At 50.7% G+C, this 7,211-nt stretch overlaps 1 non-coding gene across 1 annotated transcript; it reads left to right on the top strand.

Annotated features, from left to right (window-relative positions):
- The first annotated feature begins 6,538 nt into the window (after nt 1-6,538).
- LOC143176064 (5.8S ribosomal RNA) lies at nt 6,539-6,693 on the top strand. Its single transcript, XR_013000665.1, has one exon. It is a non-coding gene; the product is annotated as a 5.8S ribosomal RNA (ribosomal RNA).
- The last annotated feature ends 518 nt before the right edge of the window (nt 6,694-7,211 follow it).

Here is a 7,211-nt window from a genome sequence, read left to right as displayed (position 1 = left end):
TGAACAAGGCGCATAGAGCCCGCCGAACCACGATTTCCGTGCGTCTTACATCTTTCGACGATGGGACGATCCACGCGAAGAGTTGTTTCGTGCTCGCGCGAGGTGCGATAGCGTCGATTCGCTTTTCTGTACGGGGAGAAATAGAACGATGAGTTGACTTATCGGGTCTTCGTTGGAATTACCGTCGCTGGCATTGTAAACTCCAGATGACCTTGTGATTCCTTCGTCGGGCACTGGTAAAGGGTGGCGATGATTCGTTCTATAATAGAAATACCCGTCGTAGCGATTCGGCCGAGACACCCGCCACGAAACACTCTCTCGTCGTGGAATCCCCGCGTCGGAGAGTAAAACGCGCGAAGGCTTACTATGAGAGAAGAAATAGTATATGCCGGTGGTTCGCGTGTGTAGGCTCTATACGAAATTGCGATTCAAGAGAGTAGGAAAAGACGCGATGAACCACGATTTCCGTGCGTCTTACGTCTCTCGACGATGGGACGATCCACGCGAAGAGTTGTTACGTGCTCGCGCGAGGTGCGATAGCGTCGATTCGCTTTTCTGTACGGGGAGAAATAGAACGATGAGCTGACTTATCGGGTCTTCGTTGGAATTACCGTCGCTGGCATTGTAAACTCCAGATGACCTTGTGATTCCTTCGTCGGGCACTGGTAAAGGGTGGCGATGATTCGTTCTATAATAGAAATACCCGTCGTAGCGTTTCGGCCTAGTCACCCGCCACGAAACACTCTCTCGTCGTGGAATCCCCGCGTCGGAGAGTAAAACGCCGAAGGCTTACTTATGAAACTTACGTCTCTCGACGATGGGACGATCCACGCGAAGAGTTGTTACGTGCACGCGTATGGTGCGATTGCGTCGATTCGCTTTTCTGTACGGGGAGCAATAGAACGTTGAGTTGACTTATCGGGTCTTCGTTGGAATTACCGTCGCTGGCATTGTAAACTCCAGATGACCTTGTGATTCCTTCGTCGGGCACTGGTAAAGGGTGGCGATGATGCGTTCTATAATAGAAATACCCGTCGTAGCGTTTCTTCCGAGTCAACCCGCTCACGAAACACTCTCTCGTCGTGGAATCCCCGCGTCGGAGAGTAAAACGCGAATTCATAGTATGGAAACTTACGTCTCTCGACGATGGGACGATCCACGCGAAGAGTTGTTACGTGCACGCGTATGGTGCGATTGCGTCGATTCGCTTTTCTGTACGGGGAGTAATAGAACGTTGAGTTGACTTATCGGGTCTTCGTTGGAATTACCGTCGCTGGCATTGTAAACTCCAGATGACCTTGTGATTCCTTCGTCGGGCACTGGTAAAGGGTGGCGATGATGCGTTCTATAATAGAAATACCCGTCGTAGCGTTTCTTCCGAGTCAACCCGCTCACGAAACTCTCTCTCGTCGTGGAATCCCCGCGTCGGAGAGTAAAACGCGAATTCATACTATGAAAACTTACGTCTCTCGACGATGGGACGATCCACGCGAAGAGTTGTTTACGGGCACGCGTATGGTGCGATTGCGTCGATTCGCTTTTCTGTACGGGGAGAAATAGAACGTTGAGTTGACTTATCGGGTCTTCGTTGGAATTACCGTCGCTGGCATTGTAAACTCCAGATGACCTTGTGATTCCTTCGTCGGGCACTGGTAAAGGGTGGCGATGATGCGTTCTATAATAGAAATACCCGTCGTAGCGTTTCTTCCGAGTCAACCCGCTCACGAAACTCTCTCTCGTCGTGGAATCCCCGCGTCGGAGAGTAAAACGCGAATTAATACTATGAAAACTTACGTCTCTCGACGATGGGACGATCCACGCGAAGAGTTGTTTACGTGCACGCGTATGGTGCGATTGCGTCGATTCGCTTTTCTGTACGGGGAGAAATAGAACGTTGAGTTGACTTATCGGGTCTTCGTTGGAATTACCGTCGCTGGCATTGTAAACTCCAGATGACCTTGTGATTCCTTCGTCGGGCACTGGTAAAGGGTGGCGATGATGCGTTCTATAATAGAAATACCCGTCGTAGCGTTTCTTCCGAGTCAACCCGCTCACGAAACTCTCTCTCTCGTCGTGGAATCCCCGCGTCGGAGAGTAAAACGCCGAAGGCTTACTATGAAACTTACGTCTCTCGACGATGGGACGATCCACGCGAAGAGTTGTTACGTGCACGCGTATGGTGCGATTGCGTCGATTCGCTTTTCTGTACGGGGAGTAATAGAACGTTGAGTTGACTTATCGGGTCTTCGTTGGAATTACCGTCGCTGGCATTGTAAACTCCAGATGACCTTGTGATTCCTTCGTCGGGCACTGGTAAAGGGTGGCGATGATGCGTTCTATAATAGAAATACCCGTCGTAGCGTTTCTTCCGAGTCAACCCGCTCACGAAACTCTCTCTCGTCGTGGAATCCCCGCGTCGGAGAGTAAAACGCGAATTCATAGTATGGAAACTTACGTCTCTCGACGATGGGACGATCCACGCGAAGAGTTGTTACGTGCACGCGTATGGTGCGATTGCGTCGATTCGCTTTTCTGTACGGGGAGCAATAGAACGTTGAGTTGACTTATCGGGTCTTCGTTGGAATTACCGTCGCTGGCATTGTAAACTCCAGATGACCTTGTGATTCCTTCGTCGGGCACTGGTAAAGGGTGGCGATGATGCGTTCTATAATAGAAATACCCGTCGTAGCGTTTCTTCCGAGTCAACCCGCTCACGAAACTCTCTCTCGTCGTGGAATCCCCGCGTCGGAGAGTAAAACGCGAATTCATAGTATGGAAACTTACGTCTCTCGACGATGGGACGATCCACGCGAAGAGTTGTTACGTGCACGCGTATGGTGCGATTGCGTCGATTCGCTTTTCTGTACGGGGAGCAATAGAACGTTGAGTTGACTTATCGGGTCTTCGTTGGAATTACCGTCGCTGGCATTGTAAACTCCAGATGACCTTGTGATTCCTTCGTCGGGCACTGGTAAAGGGTGGCGATGATGCGTTCTATAATAGAAATACCCGTCGTAGCGTTTCTTCCGAGTCAACCCGCTCACGAAACTCTCTCTCGTCGTGGAATCCCCGCGTCGGAGGGTAAAACGCGATATATAATAGTATATGCCAGTGGTTCGCGCGCGTCGTCTCTGAGATACGCGGTCGACAGAGTTCCGAAAACACGTGATGTGCCACGATTTCCGTGCGTCTTACATCTTTCGACGATGGGACGATCCACGCGAAGAGAACGTTCGTGCTTGCGTGAGGTGCAACAGCGTCGATTCGCTTTTCTGTACGGGGAGAAATAGAACGTTGAGTTGACTTATCGGGTCTTCGTTGGAATTACCGTCGCTGGCATTGTAAACTCCAGATGACCTTGTGATTCCTTCGTCGGGCACTGGTAAAGGGTGGCGATGATTCGTTCTATAATAGTAATACCCGTCGTAGCGTTTCGACCGATGTCACCCGCCACGAAAGTCTCTCTCGACGTGGAAACCCCGCGCCGAAGAGTAAACGCGAAGGCTTACCATACGAAAGAAAACGGTATTATACGCCTGTGGTATGTGCGTCTCGGCTCTGTGATACGCGATCGGCAGAGTTACAAAAAAACGTTGATGGGCCACGATTTCCGTGCGTCTTACATCTTTCGACGATGGGACGATCCACGCGAAGAGTAGTTACGTGCTCGCGCGAGGTGCGATAGCGTCGATTCGCTTTTCTGTACGGGGAGAAATAGAACGATGAGTTGACTTATCGGGTCTTCGTTGGAATTACCGTCGCTGGCATTGTGAACTCCAGATGACCTTGTGATTCCTTCGTCGGGCACTGGTAAAGGGTGGCGATGATTCGTTCTATAATAGAAATACCCGTCGTAGCGATTCGGCCGAGTCACCCGCCACGAAACTCTCTCTCGTCGTGGAATCCCCATGTCGGAGAGTAAAACGCGAAGGCTAACTATATATAAGAAATATATAGTATTATTTATGCCTGTGGTTCTCCGTTTGCCCTACTCTCAGATACGCGACTCGGAGAGTTACGAATAATCGTGATGGACCACGATTTCTGTACGTCTTACATCTTTCGACGATGGGACGATCCACGCGAAGAGATCATTCCTGCTTGCGTGAGGTGCGATAGCGCCGATTCGCTTTTCTGTACGGGGAGAAATAGAACGATGAGTTGACTTATCGGGTCTTCGTTGGAATTACCGTCGCTGGCATTGTAAACTCCAGATGACCTTGTGATTCCTTCGTCGGGCACTGGTAAAGGGTGGCGATGATTCGTTCTATAATAGAAATACCCGTCGTAGCGATTCGGCCGTGTCACCCGCCACGAAAATCTCTCTCGTCGTGGAATCCCCGCGTCGTAGAGTAAACGCGAAGGCTTGCTATAGAAGACTATAGTTTATACGCCTGTGGTTCACCGGTTGCCTGCTCTCCGGGGTACGCGATCGCGCAGGAGTTACGGAAGAACTTGATGGGCCACGATCTCCAAGCGGCTATATCTTTCGACGATGGGACGATTCACGCGAAGAGAACGTTCGTGCATGCGTGAGGTGCGATAGCGTTGATTCGCTTGTCTGTACGGGGAGAAATAGAACGATGAGTTGACTTATCGGGTCTTCGTTGGAATTACCGTCGCTGGCATTGTAAACTCCAGATGACCTTGTGATTCCTTCGTCGGGCACTGGTAAAGGGTGGCGATGATTCGTTCTATAATAGAAATACCCGTCGTAGCGTTTCGACCGATGTCACCCGCCACGAAATTCTCTCTCGTCGTGGAATCCCCGCGTCGGAGAGTAACCGCCGAAGGCTTGCTATAGAAGACTATAGTTTATACGCCTGTGGTTCACCGGTTGCCGGCTCTCCGGGGCACGCGATCGCGCGAAGGTTACGGAGGGACGTGAAGCGCCCGAGCAATGAAACGTCCGCAGGAGGAAACGAGCAACCGCCGAACATTGTTTCGCGACGTTTCCATAATGTATTGTCGTTTCGCTCGCATCCCGCTTCTTTCCCCTAGTTTCCTCGACGCGTAGTTTCGCAGCCTTAGTGGACGAATCATTCTCGATTCGAGGAAAGATATGCAGTGGGGCGTGCAATGAGCCCGCCAGAGACCACGATCTCCAATGCGTCTTTACATCTTTCGACGATGGGATGATCCACGCGAAGAGAACGTTCGTGCTTGCGCGAGGTGCGTTAGCGTCGATTCGCTTTTCTGTACGGGGAGAAATAGAACGATGAGTTGACTTATCGGGTCTTCGTTGGAATTACCGTCGCTGGCATTGTAAACTCCAGATGACCTTGTGATTCCTTCGTCGGGCACTGGTAAAGGGTGGCGATGATTCGTTCTATAATAGAAATACCCGTCGTAGCGATTCGGCCGAGTCACCCGCCACGAAACTGTCTCTCTTTCGTCGTGGAAACCCCGCGTCGGAGAGTAAAACGCGCGAAGGCTGTGACTGTAACATATATATATACAGTATACAATGCCTGTGGTTTTTGCGCGTGTCGGCTCTTCGGTATACGCGATCGGCCAGAGTTACGGAGGGACGGTGAAGCGCACGAGAAATTGAAACGGCCGCACGATTGGAACCGAGCAACCGTCGAACATTGTTTCGCGACGTTTCCATAATGCGTTTTCGTTTCGCTCGCATACCGCTTCTTTTCCCCTAGTCTCTGAGACGCGTTTTCGAGCCGTTCTTCTACTATCGATTCTCGTAGAGAGAAGGGACCGGGTAGTCTGGAAGTGGAACCCGCATCTTGCGTGTACCGTACACGGAATTGAGAGGACCGGCCGTGAAGCTCGTTTTAAAGCCGTGCGTCTGACACCCAACTCTTGCGCGCCAATTTCGCGGCAAGAGATAATATGGGACGAATGACCGGCAAAGAGCCAGCTGTGAAGTCTGTTTTTTTAATCGAATCCGTGGACGTGTGTATGCCGTAGCGTCGCTCGTCGTGTTCGTTCATGGTCGTTCCGAGAGAAAGAACGAAAGCGGTAACGAAGGGACCGGCCGTGAAGCTCGTTTTAAAGCCGCGCGTCTGACACCCAACTCTTGCGCGCCAATTTCGCGGCAAGAGATAACATGGGACGAATGACCGGCAAAGAGCCAGCTGTGAAGTCTTTTTTCATTATTTGCTTTCAATCGATCGATCGGTACGATTCGTGCAACGTTTCGCGCGATGCGACGCGAAAACATGCGCGCAACAATAGATGCGTCTGATCGGAAGAACGCGAGGGTCGACTGCACGCGATGGATTCAGTATCGGGTAGGATACAAAATATATCCCCGTCGTTTCCACGCGTGCGAGTCTTCTGCGTCTTTCGCGGGTTTTTGAATGCACTATACGCCCGGAACGTCGAGAAATATATACATATTACTTGAACGTTTTTCGTCTCGAAAGGCTTCGGTGTCGTCTCCAAGGCGACGCCTGAATCTCCTTCGCGCGCTGGTCGGAGATTCAGGTATCAACTTTTATCTTCTCTTTGAAAGAAGAGAGATATTAGGTCGAACAAATGAGAATAAAATTATATATGTGAAATATAAAATTTATACGATTACCCTGAACGGTGGATCACTTGGCTCGTGGGTCGATGAAGAACGCAGCTAATTGCGCGTCAACGTGTGAACTGCAGGACACATGAACATCGACATTTCGAACGCACATTGCGGTCCACGGATACAATTCCTGGACCACGCCTGGCTGAGGGTCGTTTACGTACCATACACTGCTTGCGTAGCTCTGTCAAATCCCCGCCGTCGTTCACCTCTTCGGATCGAACGTTTTTTTACCGAAGGGCGCAAAGAACGTTTCTGAGTCGGGTTAAGAGAAGGATGCTACGTACGAGCGAACGATGGGTGTCTCGTCGGCGTTTGTCGCGGACACGCGAAAATTCTGTGAATTTCACGGACAGTGTACGTTCTAGTTGTTGCAAAACGATCGGAATCGTTTGTATGGACTCGCGTGAGTGTTCGCGGCGTCGTGCGTCGTTCAATTACGACCGCCCGCGGATACCGCTCCACTGCGATATGGATCTGAGCGACAACTTTTTCGGCTGTTCGTGAGATGAACGGTTTCGTGTGTTTAGAAAAATTTTTTTTCCCGCGCTCCCGACGTCACCTGAAATGATGCGTCAGAGGTGAAAGAAAATATTAAGAAGTCGAGAGAGAGAGAGACTACACACGTTTTATTCATATTTTGTATACCGTGCGTGAGACGGATGTGCACGAC

Source organism: Nomia melanderi, unplaced genomic scaffold (assembly GCF_051020985.1).
Source record: "Nomia melanderi isolate GNS246 unplaced genomic scaffold, iyNomMela1 scaffold0350, whole genome shotgun sequence".
Taxonomy (NCBI): domain Eukaryota; kingdom Metazoa; phylum Arthropoda; class Insecta; order Hymenoptera; family Halictidae; genus Nomia; species Nomia melanderi.
Note: the sequence above shows the minus strand (reverse complement) of the source record. Positions and strands in the feature narration are given on the sequence as shown.